General features: G+C 37.1%; 1 protein-coding gene across 5 annotated transcripts in view; it reads right to left on the bottom strand.

Annotated features, from left to right (window-relative positions):
- The window catches only part of gigyf1a (GRB10 interacting GYF protein 1a), a 150,901-nt gene extending 138,245 nt beyond the window's left edge, over positions 1–12,656 (bottom strand). For all 5 annotated transcript variants that reach the window (XM_051925119.1, XM_051925122.1, XM_051925120.1 and 2 more), the window contains exon 1: positions 12,538–12,656. The gene's annotated coding sequence lies outside the window, so the exon portion shown is untranslated. The remainder of the gene's footprint in view (positions 1–12,537) is intronic.
- Between the last annotated feature and the right edge of the window lie 7,250 nt (positions 12,657–19,906).

Here is a 19,906-nt window from a genome sequence, read left to right as displayed (position 1 = left end):
CGCCAGGCGAAATCTGAACAATTTTCGTTTTTTTACTTTACATTTTTTTTTACATTTTTTACATTTATGCAAGCAGTATTGACCACTAAATGTTGTGCAAGTTGCCAGTGTATACACGAAATCTATAAATGTAACCTGAATTCTCAGCTAAGCAAAACATCTTGATACCAAACGGTGCCCTTTTCAATGGTAGATACTGTCGAAACTGTAAGCGGCCCTTCCACAACAATAAACTTTCATCAACTGCAACTGACGGTCCTGGCATGTAGGGCAACTGAAATGCTTCAAATAAATGATCAATCAAAGGACGTAGCTTGAACAAGTGGTCGCGGTTTGGATCTTTCTTATCTGGCTCGTTTCTGTTGTCATTCAAATGAAAGAATTTCAGCAGCAAAGAGAATCGGTTACGTGTCATGACAGCTGCAAAAATAGGTGTTGCATACATAGGATCTGTAGACCAGTACATCTCAATATCTGGTTTTCTGATTATTCCCATCAACATCAAAATCCCAATGAATTTTTTCATTTCGTTTTCATCAGTGTCAAACCAAGCACGAACACGGGAATGTGGAGGTAAATTGGGATTTTTCTCAATAAACTGTGCTGCATACAGATTTGTCTGATGAACAAAATGTCTGATCAAATCAGGTGACACAAACAGCTCATAAAACTGCTCAGCAGTGTAATTGTTTACATCAACAATAAAGCCACACATTCCCTCAAACGAATGCAGAAAAGGTAGTTCACCACGGGCAGCAGCCCAGCTGAGATGCTGGGGATACACCCACTCAGCGCCGTCATCTGATGCGTCTTCATTCACATTATCATGCAGCGCACGTTGCTGCTCATCACTGTCACTAAAATCTTCTTCAGAACTGCTACAATCATGATCAGAACTGTCCAAAATCGCCTGCAAAGCCTCACTTGAAGTCAGTTTACGTTTCGCCATATTCACAGCTGTTACATGCGAATCACGTCACATGACCGGCCAAAACAACTACAGACTTGTCGAAATACAACGTAGTAATAATACCCACGCCAAACCGTCAGTTATACTACTTGCCAGGCATTCATATAACCACAGGCAAATGTGCCGGATAATTCCGGCAGTATGGCGTTAGCATTAAAACAACGGTGCCGGATATATCCGGCAGAGGGCGGTTAAGGGGTTAAAAAGGAGCACACAAGCTATCAAAATCATTTGCCCTGTTCTTTCCTCTGGGTTAAGTGTCAATGTTGGATTACAATTTAGGACACGAACTCCACCGAAAAAAGGTGAATTAAAACGTTAATTTAAATATTTCCAAAGAAATAGAAAAGAAAAATGACAATTACTAATTGGCTCCAGTTCACAACTCAATTTGATGACATTCTCAGAAAAAAGAATTCTACAATGTAAAAATGATTTAGCCTGAAACAATGAAAACACTGACAAGCCATAAATGTGTTTATTATTAGCAAGAACTTCCTTCTAACTAAGCACCTGGGTTGAAACAAAACCCTGAAGCCAAGGAAGCCCTCTAAGGCCAAACTTGGACGACTCACACACACAAAAAAAATAAATAAATAAATTAAAAAAAAAAATATCACTTCAGTGCCATTCCTTTCTACTCTTCTCCTATTTGTTTGTTAGGAATTCCAAAGTAGCTACGGACAGGGAAGTCTTGCCTGAACGGCTTGACCTGGTGCTACTATTACTTTCCCCAGGAAAAGCAGTTGAGAAGATGAGATGACTAAAATAAAATGATAATTGATACTACATTAATAGGAGACTACTACCCAGAGGTGATCTGCTATATATTTGACTTTACCAAAGTCATAAACACCAAATACCACTAATTTATTTAGGCTGTCCTTCTATATTGCAAAGACCCATGTACTACACTAATTGGTAATTACATATTGGTTCGGTAAGAGTCTGTATTTATCCAAAGATCCAAAACCAAAATGGAAATTTGTGGGCCCACATTTTCCATCTACTTTGGTTCATTAATATTTTGCAGTTATAACTTATACCACTTAACCAAGGTGTAAACAACCCAAATGAAAAACTCAAATGGTATATGAGAATTTGAGGAACCCAGTTTTTATCTGAAGTCTAAGAAGATATTCCTGATCATCCATAACCAAAGCTTGCTACAGCAACAAAACAATGCCTAGATAAATAATTTCCCTGCCACATAAAGTAAAGGTAGTTTGTGAAACAGACCAGTAATCATAATTCATTACATTTATATAGGGCTTTACACAGTGAGTGGGAAGCAGCGTTCAACCACCACTAATGTGCAGCATCCACCAGGATGATGCGATGGCTGTCAATTTGCTTCAGAACACTAACCACACTTTAGCTGTTAAGAGGCGAAGGGGCGAGAGATAATTTGCCAATCAGAGACAGGGGATTATTAGGGGACCAGAATGACTAGGCAGTGGTGGACAATTTAGCCAGGACATCAGGATATGATTACGAAGAATGCCCAAGGATCCTTAATGACCACAGAGAGTCAGAACCTTGGTATTATATCCCATCTGAAGGGTGGTGCCATTTTTACAGCACAGTGTCCCCATCACTGCACTGGGGCATTAGAATTCAGACCACAGGGTAGGCACCCCCTGATGGCCTCACCAATACCTCTTCCAGCAGCAACTCAAGCTTTTTCCTGGTTGGTCTCTCACCCAAGTACTGGTCGGGCCTGAACAAGCTTTGGTTCAGGTGGATAATCTGTTCTGAAGTGCATGTGGTATGGTTGCTGGCTGCAGTATACTTAATCAGCAATGCCATCTACTGGTAAATTAAAATAAGGGAAAGATAACTAGCTTTGACCAAATATGGATTAGTTAGAGGGCCAACTACAAATTTTCAGAACAAAATGGATTTAATATGAAGTACCACAGTAGCTAGTGGGTTGTCACCTGTTAGATTCTGCTTAAATACCTTATTTATCTGAAGGAACACTATTTCGAGGCCTTCAGACTAAATAGCTTATGCTTCATTTTCTCTGTTTTAGTCAGAATTTGATGAAAGTTCAGGAGAATTTCTTTTTAGAGCACAGAGCAGAAAGGAGTAGCAAAGCCAACAACCACCAAGAGCCATCTTGGAAAGGTTACCAGAGTACTTTTCTGGTTAGGCCTATCAGTGGCATGCATATAAAAAAAAAAAAAAAAAAAAAAAAAAGAAGGAACTGTGGTATTCTGGCAAAAACATGAACCCATTAGCAATAAAATCCTTGAAGGATGGTAACACTGTCAGCCACGAGGCTGACCGCAAAACCTTAATGACCAGTAAATTATTTGCCTTTTGCTTATTTATTCAGCATTCATACTGTAGGAAAAAAACACAATTTAGATACATACAGGAAAGCTAAATGTTGTAAATGTTGTAAATGTAAATGTAACAAACGCCAAGGAAAGCAACTCCTTTATGTCTTTATGCAAATTAAAGAAGAGCCACATAATAAACATTAACAAATCAAAGCATGAATAGAGTCTGCGTTTTGTTCAAAAGTCTTCCTTTTTAGGGGTTAAACGCACCAGGGTAGTGTGTATGAAAGGCAAAAACAGTGTCAACAAAGGCTAAATGTGCCCTATGACAGGTGCTCACCAGATAATTTACCAACTAGAGATGTTAACCATCAACCATTGCATGATTAACTTGAATTGCAAGTGTAAACCAACTAATCTTACCAATAATATGACTGAATTTATATTGAGAAATGTACCTGTTTGCATTAAATGGAGGACTGGTGAAAGTGGCTTCCAGTTTCAAATTCCTTTACCAACATAGTACAATATACAGCACTGAAATGCAGTAACTGTTCCCCTGCGGAAAGAAAACATGCATAGCAGCATGGTCCAGAACATCACAGTCCCAACTACCTACACTGGAGGACATATACAACCCCTAATACCTGCAAAGGGCTACCAACATCACCAGGGACAAATCACAACCTTGCCACTCTCTCTCTTCAATGCACCCATCTAGAAGATGCTCCAGAAATCTTCACACCTACACTTCCAGGCATAGAAATAGCTTCTTCCCCAGGGCCACCATCAGACTGATTCAGGAATTAAATCAAGTGATTTCATAATAGTCCTTTTCTTGTCATGCACAGAAAGCAGATTTGAATGTATAGTTATATCTATGAATGTATACTGTATATAGGGGTGTACATATGAATACATATTTTTCTTTATTGTTAGGCTTGGTATAATGACATTACATTCATTTTGAACAAAGGAATAATCCGAGTCACGTGTTCAATGTGCTAAACAAATTTCAAACATTACTGCAAAAAAAAAAAAAAAAAAAAAAAACTAAGCCATGATGGTGCAACAGTTTCTACTGTGGTAGAAAAATTGCAGTGGTCATAAACTGAAAAAAAAAAAAAAAAAAAAAAAAAAAAACAAATGACATGGTTTAAAGGTATTTTGAATACATGAAGTCAAATTGTGAGTTTACTTAATTTATTGAAAACTGTCATGATTTTAAGGAAATTGTGTGTCTGTGATCATTGCACATCCAGAGCCAAAAGTGCTATTAAACTGTTTTATTTCTATTTATTAGTACTTACTTTCAATACATTATATAAATGTATTAAAACACAAATTTTATTTAAAATATCTGAAAGTGGCTCATTTAAAAGATTTCTGAAAAATTCATACAAACCTGTTTACTTGATGAAAAGTTATATTTCATGCACTTTAGGTGTTTAATTTCTAATTTCTAATTTTTATTTTTTTTAACCTGTATGGCAGGTAGAAGCAGTGGAAGTGAATCTGAGGGAAGCTCTTCGACGCCTCAACCATTAAGCCAAAAGAAGTCAATGACCTGATTCGAGACTTACATCTCTCCAAGCAAGCATCTGAACTTTTAGCGTCCAGACTTAATGAACGAAATCTTATAAAGCCGGAAGTTAAAATTACAGCCTATCAGACAAGAGAAGAGAGGCTTCTCCCATATTTCAACCAAGAGGAAGAACATGTATACTGCAATGATATCCCAGGAATTGTACTTCAAATGGGACTAACAGAATATCGACCAGAAGACTGGCGGCTTTTTATAGACAGCTAAATTAGAAGCTTTAAATGTGTTCTCTTGCACAATGGTAACCATTATGCATCTCTTCCCATTGCTCACTCAACAAAACAAAGAAGAATATGAAAATGTAAATATCGTATTACAGAAAATCTGTTATCAACAACATCAGTGGTCAATTTATGTTGACCTGAAGATGGTGAACTTCTTGCTTGGACAGCAATCTGGATACGCAAAATACCCATGCTTCATGTGCCTCTGGGATAGCAGGGCAAAGCAAGATCATTGGACAAAAGTGTCATGGCCTTCAAGGGAAGAAATGATTGCTGGCGCTGCGAATATCATCAACAAGCCGCTGGTGGACAAGAACAAAATTATTCTCCCACATTAAGATAGGATTGATGAAGCAATTTGTTAGGGCTTTGGAAAAAACAGGTAATTGCTTCAAGTACATTTGTAGATCATTCCCTGGACTGAGCATGGAAAAACCAAAAGCTGTAATCTTTGATGGTCCTCAGATTTGTAAACTCATGAACGATTCCAATTTTACCAAATGCATGAATGACACTGAGGCTTCGGCCTGGAAGAGTTGTCTCTGTTGTGACGAACTACTTGGGTAATCACAGAGCAGACAATTATGAAGAACTGCTGCAAGATATGCTTGCTAACTTCAGAAATTTGGGAGTTAATATGAGCATAAAGATACACTATCTCCATAGCCATTTAAACAGCTTTTCAGATAACCTTGGAGACTTCAGCGAGGAACAAGGCGATAGGTTCCACCAGGATATGAAGGTGATGTAGGAGAGATATCAAGGCAGATGGGACATACACATGATGGCAGACTACTGTTGGAGTCTTCAACGTGATTGTCCTGATGACACACATAAAAGGAAAATCGCATAAACAGCGTTTTTTGAAGCACTGACATTAGTAACAATATTGTATTAATCAAATCATACATAACTTTTTTCCTGTCACTGTTAGATATTTATAATTTCTTTTTTTGTATGAGGTTAGACTGTTTACTTACTAGTTGTAACTAAAATAAAAATATTCTTGCAATTCTGAATGCTATTCAAACATGTTGCGTTAATTAACTATTAAATATCTCAGAAACTAGGGCCAATCTGGCAAAACCAAAGTCATTCTTAATCAGCACCATAAACTTAATATAAAACTGTTTAGATATCGTTGGCACCAAAATTACTGTTATACCAGTGTTACCAAAAGAATAGTTGCAGCTCTAAACCAATCTGTTAGATTTGTAATATTTGCTATTGTAAGATTTATATTTGTATTATTGACTGGTTAAAAATAGAATATTACTAAAAAGAAACACTTAATTGATTAATCAAATTCAAATTTAAAATGTCAAACTCATTCTGCTTTAATTCTCCACGTGTGATCTCCCCCTCCCCTCAATTTGTTTCAACTTTAAAGCTTCCTGTGTGAACTCATTCTTTTTCATTTTTACATTTAAATAGGCAAATAGGTAAGAGCCTTCCATCAGATAAGTACTGCAGTGATTAACATATTTCAGCTGGCAACAAGTTATTTAATCCTAACTGATGCATCGAGTATGTTTTCTTTTATTAAACAACCATATCGGAAAACATCCTGTGATCGTGGAAAATATATTACGCTGTTTCAGAACGGTCAAATTGTTGGCCTGCATCAAGTAAAGAAAACTAAGGAGATTACTGAAACTACTAAAACTGGGTTAAGAACTGTCAAATACATTATTAAATCCTGGGAGGATAGTGGTAAACCATCATCTTTGAGGAAGAAATGTGGTCAGAAGAAAAAAAAAAAAAAAAATCTTGATTGTGAGTGGAGCAACCAAACTAAAAAAAACAAAAAAAAAAATTATATATATATATATATATATATATATATATATATATATATATATATACCCACATACATATACACAGTAGAACCCACAGCTGTGTTTACAAATGAAAGTAAGCACATTTCCACACACACAATGCAAAGAGAACTCAAGGTACTGGGTAAAAACAGCCACGCAGCCTTAAGAAAACCACTTATCAATGAGGCTAATTAGGAATATTATTATTTTTTTTTATTTTAAGTAAAACGATATTATTTACTTTACTTATAAATGCACTAGAAAGGAAAAAATACATTTTTCTTTAACCACAATTTCTTAAACTTGCTAAGCATGCTGGGGAATTACAATATTGTTGGCTTTTTTAATATCTTATGATTAAAGTAGCTATTTTAATAATGGATTGAATTAATTTATGCACGGTACACAATTTTATTTAGGCACATATAACCACAAATATTGTGCTTAAAGAAAACTATTTTTTCCTTTCTAGTGCATTTATAAGTAAATGAAATCATTTTACTTAAAAATTTTATAATTTTTTTTTTTGTTTTTTTTTTTTGCTCTCTATTTTTCTGTTTAGGCTCTTCTAGCATTAGCGCTCAGTCACTGCGAAAAAAAGCATCAATGACAAGCTTACGCCAATACTTCCTCATCGTGATCATCAGGGCTACTCCTTCGCAAAAGTAAACAAGTTTGCACGCATATTTACCCACTCCACTCACTGGAACAGGAAAGAGGGGGCAATGCGTCTCTCACTTCTATGCTCCTATATTGCACTATATTCTCTCTGTCATTGTGTTGTGTGTATTAATTGGAATTAGATAACCACTGATTATGGCAAAATATGTTACGTAATTACATTAGTTTTGATGGATCATTGTATTTTCATCGATACTGAACATGAATGCAAAAAATATGAAGAAATTCGATTTGGCAAAAGTGGGTTTAAAATCAGTTGCAAGATTTGACCCAGTCAAACAGATAGACAGACAGACAGTCAAGTTAAATAAACTTGTTTAATAATAATTAAAAAAAGACTTCAATTTGCTATGGAGCATAAAGATTATACTCCGGAGCAATGGAAAAAAGGTCATGTTGCCTTGTGAGTCCACATTTACCCTGTTCCAGAGTGATGGGCACATAAAGGTAAGAAGAGAGGCGGATGAATTGATACACTCATCATGCCTAGTGCCTACCATACAACCCTGTGGGGTCAGTGATATGATCTGGGGTTTTTTTTCCCAAGTTCGTTAGCAACACTATGTCCCCAAAAAATTAGGTCAGTTGACTACCTCAATATTCTGAATGGCCAGGTTTTTCCATCAACCGATATCTTCTTCCCTGATGGCACTGGCATATTCCAAGATGAATTTAGGCATCGTCATCAGGCTCAAATTGTGAAAGAGTAGTTCAGGGAACAGGAGACATCATTTTCACAAATGGACTGACCACCACAGAGTTCAGACCTTAAACCCATTGAGAATCTTTGGGATGTGCTGGAGAAGACTCTATACAGCAGTCTGACTCTCCCATGCAACTCTGGATGAAAATAAATGTAACATTGCATAAGCTTATCCAAATGATACCATAGTGAATGCATGACAAAGCAAAATGTGGTCCAATGAAATTATTAGTTTTGGACATTTTTTGGCCAGGCAGTGTATGATGTGTGCATTTTTGATTGTCCTAGTAACTCTGTGTTTCGACGATTTCATGTCCTAATATGGAGCCGTGCATTGTCCTTTGAAATGCTGAAACACTGAATAAATTTTACTTTGTTATTAACAAATGGAGCATCTCATGCCATCTCTAGCGCAGACAAGCAAAATAATTAGTTAGCGTAAGTCTTGCCTTGAAGACTACTTGCTACAACTGTTGCTTGCATATGCAGTCCTGCCAAATTCCAAAGTCCTATGTACATAACTGTGGATGAGTTCTAGTTGACTCCCGAGCGACTCTGAAACTGTAAACAACGGATAGAAAAACAAACAGATGCTTGGACATCTATAGAAGATGCTCAATACAATCAGAAAATTGATGTGAAGCCTCCGTTGACCTATCAGGGCCGTGCAGGACACTATTTAAACGTGATTAACTCTGCTATGTTTTTAATCTCCTCGTACAAATGTGTGACTATACAAGTTAAACAATTACCGGTACACCTCATTTGATTGGTAACATTATTTTGTTCTCAAAGCACCCACAAAACTGTTTGTGAAATAATTTCATAACTGGATAAAATTGACAATAATGCAAGCCTGTGTATTGTATTTAAAAAAAGAAAAAAAAAGTATGATTCCTGCACTCATGCACCGAAATTCTCTTGTGTGAATAAGATGCTGTATCATCACTGAATCCTGATGACCCATAGCCTCCATTATAAAAAGCAAGGGCGGACAAGAGATGTATAAAAATTTATAGAAAACGCTTAAGTTCAGATCATAGTTTTGCCTGGCAAATGCATATATAACAACGTTTATAAAGAAATAACTCTGACATGAAAAATACAGAACTTAACTTTAAACTGAGCACCACAGAGTTTCTAATATAAGTAGGAGAAAACTTTTATACATAGTTATTAAGTAGGCAAAAATAAGCATTATTGTTTTTTTACTTATTTTGAACAAAGTACATTGAAATGCTATACATCTTCAAAGTGAAAATGCTATGGAATTGGACTTTGTTTCAAACAATTATTCTAATGAAGAAACATCATTATCTTAAAAAAAAAAAAAATTTGTCCACCAACATTGATTTCTGTAGAAACAGGATTTTGAAACATCAGTCCCGTTTAGTCCCAAGAGTTTGCACATAAATACAGAAGTAAATCAAAACAAAACCAAATGCACGGCATGAACAATTACTGTGATTTGGTCTGACATACAAGGCATTTTACAATGTGTGTGTGATCACAAGACATGGATCAATACTTGACATCTGTCTTGGCTTGAAAAATGGACAGATTTAATAAGTGTTAAGACTGTTTTCCAATTATACCATTTCCCCCATTAACTCCAATGACAAATGGCAGTTTGGGCAATATATATATTTTTTTTTTTTTACACATTTAGAAATCATCAAATTTCGATTTAAAAAATACCAAACATTCTTTAAACTTGAGCAGAACAGACTGTGTGGGGATCTAATTCAGGTTTTCAAAATACTCAAAGGCACTGATAAATGTAGATCCAAAGGTGAACAACATACTTTAGGACACCAGTGGAAATTAAATGAATATTCGCACCAAAAACATTTTTTAACATGTTACTTAAACCATGTAGTTTATAGTGGTGCCTAAGACAAACTTTAAATCAAATATCTTTATTGAGGAAAAAAAAAAAAAATTCAATATGAACAGGACCAAAGAATGAACACTAGACAATGACAAGTGATGTGAAAAAATTTTGGTAGAAAAAAAAAAAATTTCTTACACAACTTGAAGACAGGATTCTTGACAAATAAAAGAGATGGAGAGGTGAATATTTAATTCAAACACACAACATTGTGGGCATGTGCCTTTTCTGTTTGTTAGAGTTTTTCCAGAAATAAGTATGAATAATATTTTAACAAAAAAATAAAAATATTGTGCACATTCTCAGAATACATAAGGATAAAGGACATATGGATTAAGTTATGAGTTTTTTTTCCTTTTTTTATGATTAAAATTTTTGATATCATTCAGTCCCGTTCAATTTGAATCAGATATTTCTTATCTCAATGAAGGCAAGAAAGTAAACAATTTTCTCAGCCACCTTTTCTCAGGTCAGCTCTACTTTATTTTTTTTTTTGCTGCCCTAGAAAAAACTGAAAATGTCACACCCAAACCACGTACTCTTGAATGAACTTGCTAGACACAATTGCAGATCACAGAGCAGCGGAGTGCAGAATTTGACTCAAGTCCTACATGGATATCTAGTCAAAGATTTTGGGGTCCCACTTGAGGATTTTGGAGTCCAGACACTCAATTGTGGCATAGAGCAGTTGATCAAAAGGCCCTCTGCCGTCACAGGCACCCTGGTGCTCACTTAGAATGCCCTGATGGTAGATCCATCCCAATTACAGTTAACTAAATGCATACTATTGCTGTTGCCTAGATTGCCGATATGATATCGAGCTGGACCTGGCTATGAACTACACAGTGAAAGCAACATTTAAAAAAAAAAAAAAAAAAAAGTGGAATATTCCTTTACAGGGGTGTGCATATAAGACAGAAGCACTTTTTTTCTTTTTTTTTTTTTACAGAAACAGCTGGGAAAATCTGGAACGCACTGCCTAGTTGAAGCAGAAACCTTCACATTTACGAAGTACCCGGATGACATAGAGACAGCTTAGCTATTAGCTAAACAAACTAGCATGATGAACTGAATAGTCTCCTCTCATTTGTCAAATGTCATATACTTTATGAAACACACAAATAACACATCAGTTAGTAAGGAAACCAGACAGTTTGGTGGTTCTGTCAAAAACTACTAAATAAAATGACATGGTAGTCTACATAATCACTGCACAAGCAAGCAACAAAACATCTCACTGCTAGAGATTTTGCTGAAGCATGAATAATACAGCAAGATATAAAAATCTATACCATTCAAAAATGTCAGAATCATTACTCTGATATACTTCACAAATTAGCTGGCTACTGTCCAACAAAAACTGAGCCACAAAAAAAACGTTAAGTCTGCGATGAGTGCAAGCTTAAGAACATACATTCACATCCGATTTTGCTATAAACTGCATTTGCAAATTGCACGTTTATTACTTGTTTATTACTCACCATCTTTCTGACAACATTCTACAGACATAAATAATGCGGTACTGAAATGAAACAAATCGACTTGAAATGCGTGCAAGTCAAAATTGATGTGTGCTGCCGATTATAATGTTCACTTTCAAAAAAAAAAAAAAAAAAAAAGAACAGATTTCCTATTTGGGTACTCCACCACGTGAACAATCCTTCACCACAACATCTCCTAAATTGTGCGTGCACATCCCCCATAAGCCATGTGCAGCTGCAGAAACTCAAGGGGGGTCGAGCCGTGCCGATTTAGGCCTCAGGGGTAAGGGGGAGTTGTGGGGAGGACTTTAACCTGCCCCTGCATGAACTACCGTCTCCATACATAAGTCCAGATCTCAGAGTAATATACCAAGGCCTAGTCAGGTATGATTGTGACGAAGAAAACGCGAAACATGGGAATCGGCATGATAGTTGTGAATAAGCTCCTTTAGTGTGCACACCGATCGTTCAAATAAAAAGAAGCAAGATACATATCCGCAAAACACGATCACACGTATAATTTTCAAAGTACAGCGCTCCTACAATTACACTCCTTACCATTGCCAATGTACACGCATATATTTTTTCGTAAACAAGAAACGTTCAAACAAGGCCTTGTAAACATTGCAAAAGGAGGCAGGGCGAAGGGGGGCGGGGTGGAAAAAAAGTAGTGTCCTCCCCCTCTTTTCCCTCCCGCCAGCCCTCCAACTCTACACCGCTGCTCGCTTAGGCCTTCTCCCGACCATTTAAAAAAGCTCGTAAAATAAAGCCCCCCGACTGCCAAAGACCGCACCCTCTTTAACCCCCTCCTCCAGCCATACAGACCTTCTCCTACCGCCACAAATGCAAAGTCATAAAGTAGCATTTCGCTCCCACCTGATATAGCTCTGGTGTGTTAATTCTGTATTTCTATTCCCCCGCTGGATTTCAAACTCGCTGCGTGTTTATCTATCTCTCGCTCGCTCCTTCTTGTTTGTGTTTTAAAAAGATGGCCGTCCTACTCGCACCACGTGACGTGTGAGGGCATACGTCACAATGACGACAGACGCCCCACTCACGTGACTCGTCGCGTTCATTTTGTGGTTTGTACTTGTATCTGTAGTTTTTTCTTCTTTTTTTCCTTGCAAGGGCATCGATTACTCATTTATTACTAATATTACACGAGGACACCTAATGTACCAAACTTTTGTTTAGAAGACCTTTGGCGCGAACCAATCTTAATTCAGTTTCTTGCGTAGCATAACATAACAGTCTTGATTCTGCTGATTCCACTTCAGGAACGCAGGGAATCAAGGGTTTACAGTACCCTGGGTGGCCAGACAGGAACAAGTGTAGAATAGGGCGTCTGTACATTAACACATACATTCAAAATGGGCAACAAAGACGTAGAAGGGATATGTGGATCACTGGGTGAAAATCTACTTGGACAATGGAACCCTTTCCAGATGCCGACACCGTTGGCGTCTAAACCATAAAAGATTATTCGTGCCAAAACTAAACGCTGTTCAACGTGTTAAGTATTTTGCAATGTATATGCATGTGTTGCATTTCATTTTGGCACTTTTTTGTCGTGTCATAATTAAAAAATATATCAAATAAATGATCGATTGCTTTTAACTACACCACATAATTTTCATGTCAATTCAAAATGCAATAAGAAATTTTAATTCACGCCCATAGATTGTGAGTCATAACTAAAAGCAAATATATTGCGTTTCGATTCAAGACCACACATTAATCATGCCAAAACTGAGTGGGATCAAATGATCAATCAGCGTTAAAAGGTGGGGCAAGAGAAGTCAATGGTTGGAGTAAGAGGCATACCAAGAGCTGAAGATGGGTTGATTAGGCAATGATTCTCCCATCTCATTGAACACATAGAAGCAAGTGTCTAATACCCCAAGTGGCCTCTGAATGATGTAATGAATAGAGTTCCTTAACAGGGAGCTGATACTACTTTTAACAGTTAATTTCTGTGCTATGATACATTTTACAGGGAGAGTGGAATGGTTTGTGGAGGTGGTGGCCTTCTTGATGACTTCAGACACTCAATTGTTTCATTGCAGCAATGGCTTCCCATCAGGGATTGCAGATGAAAATGTGCCTTGCAATATGCCCAGAACACTCCAATGGTAGATTCACCCCAAAATGGGAGCTGGTGATGTTGATACCAATTTCATTATCTTCTCTGCCAAGTGATTTTTGGAAAGGCAAGTAGTGTGGTGCAGTAAGTAAGGCTTTGAACTTCACACCCTGAGGTTGTGGGTTTAAATCCAACTGATACTATTTGACCATGAGCAAATCACTTCACTTGCCTGTGCTCTATTTGGAACACAAAAAGAATTTTAACCAATGTCAATATATTTATAGTGCACATTTAAAACAACATCAGTAATGATGTAGCCAAAGTGCTTTACGTTAAAACATACAATGAACATAAATAGAAATAAAGTACAATAAACAAAGTACTGCCAGCAGTGATTTAAAGAAAAAGAAAGAAGATGACTAACGGTAGGGAAACCATCATTATCCTTTAAGGCAGCTGTGCGCATCCTGCGGCCGTGGGCAAGGACTTTGGCGGCCGTGGACGTGTATATTAAAGTGTACGTAATGGCGGCCGTGCAGGTGTAGGGTCTCTGGACTCCAGCGAGTAAGGGGTCTCAACGCCGCGGAATCTTTGTCGGCCGGGTCGGTATGGTGACGCCGAAAGCCGATTTGGACTCTGGGGTCTCTAGACTCCTGCAAGTGTAGAATCTCAAACACCGCAGAACCTTCCTTAGCCGGGTCGGTATGTTGACCAAAATGTTGCCCTTTATATATTCATCGAGGCCTAGGGACTCTCGAGCTTACTCCGCATTTCCTGGGAGAAATGGGGTGAGATGGTGCAGCGTGGATAAACAAATGGAAGTAGCATTCGATGTAGCACTGCCATCTCCTAATGGTCTCCAGCGAGTCCCCTGACTTTGCAAGTCTGTCTGCAAACATGCAAGAGCAAGGAAGCCATTAATGGCGATGTTTTCCAAACTTCCTGAAACAATTGCTGTAAAGGTTTTTTGTCCTATATGACGTTTCGTAGACATTTTTTTTACATATGTAGACCAGTAAATTGAATATTGTCAGATATATCATACTCTGTTTTAATGTGTAATCTGTAAATTTTTACATAAATCATAAAACATTATTAAGTTTACATGGACTTACTGGCGGCCGTTATTAAAGTAAAAAGTCTGTAGTGCGGCCGTTATTAAAGTAAAAAGTCTGTAGTGCGGCCGTCAATAGCGGAAAGGTTGCGCATGCCTGCGGTCACTGAAAGCTGGAGAACACAAATGAGTCTTCAATCTAGTTTTAAACAGTTCAATTAAAGGTGACTCATTAATGTAATGAGATTAATAATAATAATAAATAATTCTTTATATTTATGTAGCGCTTTTCTCACTACTCAAAGCGCTCTCCACACAGGGAGGAGCCGGGAAGCAAACCCACAGTCTCCTTACTGCAAAGCAGCAGCACTACCACTGAGCCACCTGTTAAAAAAAGAGTAAAAATAAAGAATTCTCAAATGTTGTCAGTTGACTTGGATAAAGTCAAAGAAATGGAAAGAACTAGTATAATAGAATCAGCAACTGGAGAAAAATTTCCAACTGTTACAGTAACAACCTTGGAACACATTCAAGAGCTAATGTGCCGAAGAGCTGCAGCATTCAATTTTGTAGATCCTCAACCTGAGCTTCCTTACACCAATATATACGCCTAAATATGATTTGTAAGTACCTGTAGATAGGGATGACAGGACCTGGTATTGCTAAACTTCTTCACATATCGGTCAGGACTACTAGATGATGAATAGAACAAAGTTATACAAGGTAAACATAACACATTATTTAGACAACTTAACGTAATGGTAAACCTTTTCAGCAAGACCTGAAATAATGCTTCTCACTATTCCAGTTAATCACTTGACATTGATAACATTTATGCTTGCCACCAGAACACAGAAATTTTTAGATGTGGAATAGCTGTTACCTCAACTGTTGATGCCTCTTACCCTCCTTTTGACACTGATTAGTCACATGATTACATCTAGTTTTGGCATAATTAATGTATGGTCATGAACTGAATTTTTTTAAACATGACATGAGAGACCCAAGGTAGAAACACTCTGACTCAATACGGTATTAAGGGGGACCTCAATCCCACCTCCTCTTCACTGTAGAGCACATTTATCAGCATAATCTTAATAACATGGTGGATATTGTCCCCCGCTGTTCAATGTAATATATGTATAACAATGCTCTCAGAACTATGAGATATACCGTCCTCTCCCAAAGTATTGGAACAGCAAGGCTAATTAATTTGTTTTTGCTGCACACTGAAGACATTTGTGTGTGAAATCAAAAGATGAATATGAGAAGAAAGATCTGTGTTTCAGCTTTTATTCCTTGGTATTTACTTCTAGATATGTTAAACAATATAGAACAGAGCAGATTTAGTATCAAACCACCCAGGTTTTTCAAGTGAGCAAAGATATTGGAACAGAATGTTTTCAACTAAAGTAAAGTCAAAAATACTTAATACAGTATTTGGTTGCATATCCCTTCTTTGCAATAACTGCATCAAGCCTATGAACCATTGACTCCATCAGATTTCTTGTTTCTTCATTGGTTATGCCTTGACCTTTATCATAGCATCTTTTAGTTGTTGTCTACTTTGCAGGATTTCTTCCTTCAGTCTTGTTTTCAGAAGGTGAAATGCGTGTTCAATTGGGTTAAGGTTTAGTGATTGACTTGGCCAGTCCAAAAACTTTCATTTTTTCCTCCTGCTGAAGTCCTTTGTAGAGGTAGCAGTATGTTTTGGATCATTGTCTTTCTGTATAATAAAGTTCCTCCTGATTAGTTTGGTTAATTTCCTCTGTAGATTGGCAGACGCTATGTTCCTGTAGACTTCGGAGTTCTTTCTGTTACTGCCATCATGAGTTACATCATCAATAAAAAATGATTTAACCTATTTCAGAAGCAACCATGCAAGCCCAAGCCACAGCCTCCATCATGCTTCACAGATGTGCTTGCATGTTTAAGATAATGAGCAGATCCCTTCTTTCTCCTTACTTTGGCCTTTCCACCACTTTGGTAGAGGTTACGCTTAGTCTCATCAGTCCATAAAACTTTGTTCCAAAACTGTTGCTGCTCATTTCTGAACTTGCAAATTCCAATCTGCCTTTCCGATTTTTACTGCTGATGCTTGATTTGCATCTTACAATATGGTCTCTGTACTGTTGTTCTCTAAGTCTCCCTCAAACAGTGTACTGTGATATTTCCACCCATGCTCTTTGAGGTTGTTCATGATGTTACTTACTGTTGTTTTGGGATTTTTCTTTACTGCTCTCACCATTTGTCTGTCATCAGTTGTTTTTGTTTTCCATGGTCGACTGGTTTGATGCCTGTTGTTCAGTACCCCAGTGGTTTCCTTCTTTTTCAAGACATTCTAAAATGTGGTACTGGCTACATTATGTCCAATATGTATGAAATACCCCTGATGGATTTTGCCACTTTTCTCAGCTTCAGAATGGCATGCTTTTCTCTCATAGACAGCTATTTGGTCTTCATGTTGGTGTACCCTTCTTAACTACCAATGCAGTCTTCACTGGTGAAAGCCAAAGCTTAAACTGAGAGTAGATGCCCTAGGTTACTTAATGATTAAACAATCAATCTCATATAACACATCTGAGTAACAAGAAACACCTGTCAGCTTGTCATGTTCTAATACCTTTGCTCACTTAAAAAACTGGGTGGTCTGATACAAAATGTGCTGTGTTCTTTGTTGTTTAACATATCAAGATGTGAATACCAGGGAATAAAAGCTGAAACTCTGATCTCTCTTTTTATATTCACCTTTTGATCTCACACACAAATGATTTAAGTGCACAGCAATAACAAATTAATTGGCCTTGCTGTTCCAATTCTTTAGGAGGGGACTGCATATAATGTTAGGAAGTTAAACCTAGGGTAGCACTAGGTTGTTGTACTGTTTTAGCCATTATGGATGTATAGAGCAGTTAAGCAAAATGACACCTTTTATATCTTGCCTGAAGAAGGGGCCTGAGTTGCCTTAAAAGGTCGCATATTGTAATCTTTTTAGTTAGCCAATAAAAGATGCCATTTTGCTTGACTTCTCACTACATAGGGTAGCAAAAATGCTAGAGCTGGCACTGGCTACATGACAAATAAAAACCTATGTCTATAAAAACCTATCTATCTATCTATCTATCTATCTATCTATCTATCTATCTATCTATCTATCTAGTTTTTGAAGATATCAGCTCCAACCTATCTTTCTACATGTCTGCTAATTAAACAATCTTTTTTTAAAAAATAAGACCAGCAATTACAAGCCCGTCTTTTTCAATTCCTTTTTATTGCTGACTCTCTCTCTGATAAAGACTAGAATTCAGATATGCTGAAGGCAACACAGAAATGCAAGGCATATTCTTTTTTTAGATGCAAAACAAGGCGAACCTGTGTTTCTGTTTTCAGATGACTAGGAATGTTCATACATTGCCTGGAGGCAGCTTTAACACTCTTAGCAACCCTGTATTACATGCTAGTTTAAATCCAGTTTAGACATCTGAGTCTGTAAATATTAAAAGAAAAAACATGACTATGTAGCAGCTGAAAGCCATGAAAATTATCTGTGCATGTGTTAAGAATACTACAAAGCATATGTTCTAATTTCAAGTTCACTGTTACTGACATGAGTACGTATACAAGAAAATTCTTACTTGCATGTTTTCCACAGCCTACTGACCATATATACAATATCTACAACCCAGGTAAGGATCATATGCTGATGCAGCACATTGCCACAGCCACCACATGACAAATCACCTCAGGATCCCATATTAGGACTCAAGCAGCCATACAACAGGTGACACCTCAGCACCACACTGAATGGAATGGAACAGTGGGATGAGTTTTTTTTTTCAGTGGCAGGAGTGTCAATCCTGCCACCAACCCCCACAATTAAAACATACACATTTGGTTTGATACTTAAACACACCAAGGATCATTCAACGGGTATATGTAAACACGTCTAAAAACAATCTGAGCTCCACCTTTTAGTATCCTTTTCCTGCCAATGAATCTCAGAATTCTGTTTACAGTACATAATTAGGTTTTCCTAGAATAATTTATACAATTTTGGATGGAGTAATGATAAAATGTGATAGATCCTGGGTGAAACAATCCATTTTGCAACTGTAAGGGCAGGGTAGTAAATTCTAAAATGCTATTACCTATGGGTTTTCATCTATCAACAGCACTTTGGGTTTGAATTTTAAGGGTACAGGGGTGATATCTAGTAATTTCAATAATGCAGTACTGATGAAATTTTCAGCTGCCTCACTATCTATCATAGCAAAAATGTTGGTCTTGTTTATTGTGGCTAGAAATAATTCTTGAAAAGACTAACTGCAAATCATACCATACCAACCCTTAAAGGCATCCCTAAAGCTTTGTACACTTTGAGACATTTCAGATTACAGTTTCAGATGTTTTTGCCAATTCCTCTGTTTTTGCTGTAGGTTTTGGTTTTAAAGAATTTCTTTCAGGTCTGCATTTATATTTACACTTAAGTAGTCTTTTTCACACTTTTTATGCCACATCATTTAGCTCATCAAGTGTGTTCCCTATATTGTGACTAGCATGTACATCTCATCTGTAATATCTGTAGATAAGCCATTCTTAAATAATGAAACACGTTTCTTCCCAGCCTACCTATCCTACAAGCATTTGGAAGGTCATTGTAGACTTCATCCCTAACAAAACTCAAGTAGACGATTAATGACTACTTCTGAACATACCAGCACATCAAAAATCTGTTTAAATTGTATTTTAAAAGCATTTCTAATGAGTTACCTCAAAGAAGAGTTGTGTCTTTCGTAGTGGACACCCATTCAAGTGATTTATCATATAATAATAACATAATGAACACAATATGTGCTCTATCAGTTGGGCATATAGAATGCAGTATGTCAAATTTCATATGATATTGGTTGAGAAAACCTCTATACTTTTTGGGGTCTCCTGAATAGTATGCTGGATGAAGAGTAGATGTTTTTTTTTTCAGTTTGACTACTACTGCTGGCAGGGTTGGTGGGGTATATATAACCCAGTAGAACAAGCAAGATGCGGTCAGTCTCGAGCAGTACTCAAAACCATGCATCTCAGTGATTAATAAAGGAGTTTTTTCC

This window comes from Erpetoichthys calabaricus, chromosome 3, assembly GCF_900747795.2.
Source record: "Erpetoichthys calabaricus chromosome 3, fErpCal1.3, whole genome shotgun sequence".
NCBI lineage: Eukaryota > Metazoa > Chordata > Cladistia > Polypteriformes > Polypteridae > Erpetoichthys > Erpetoichthys calabaricus.
This window is presented reverse-complemented; position numbering and strand designations above follow the sequence as displayed.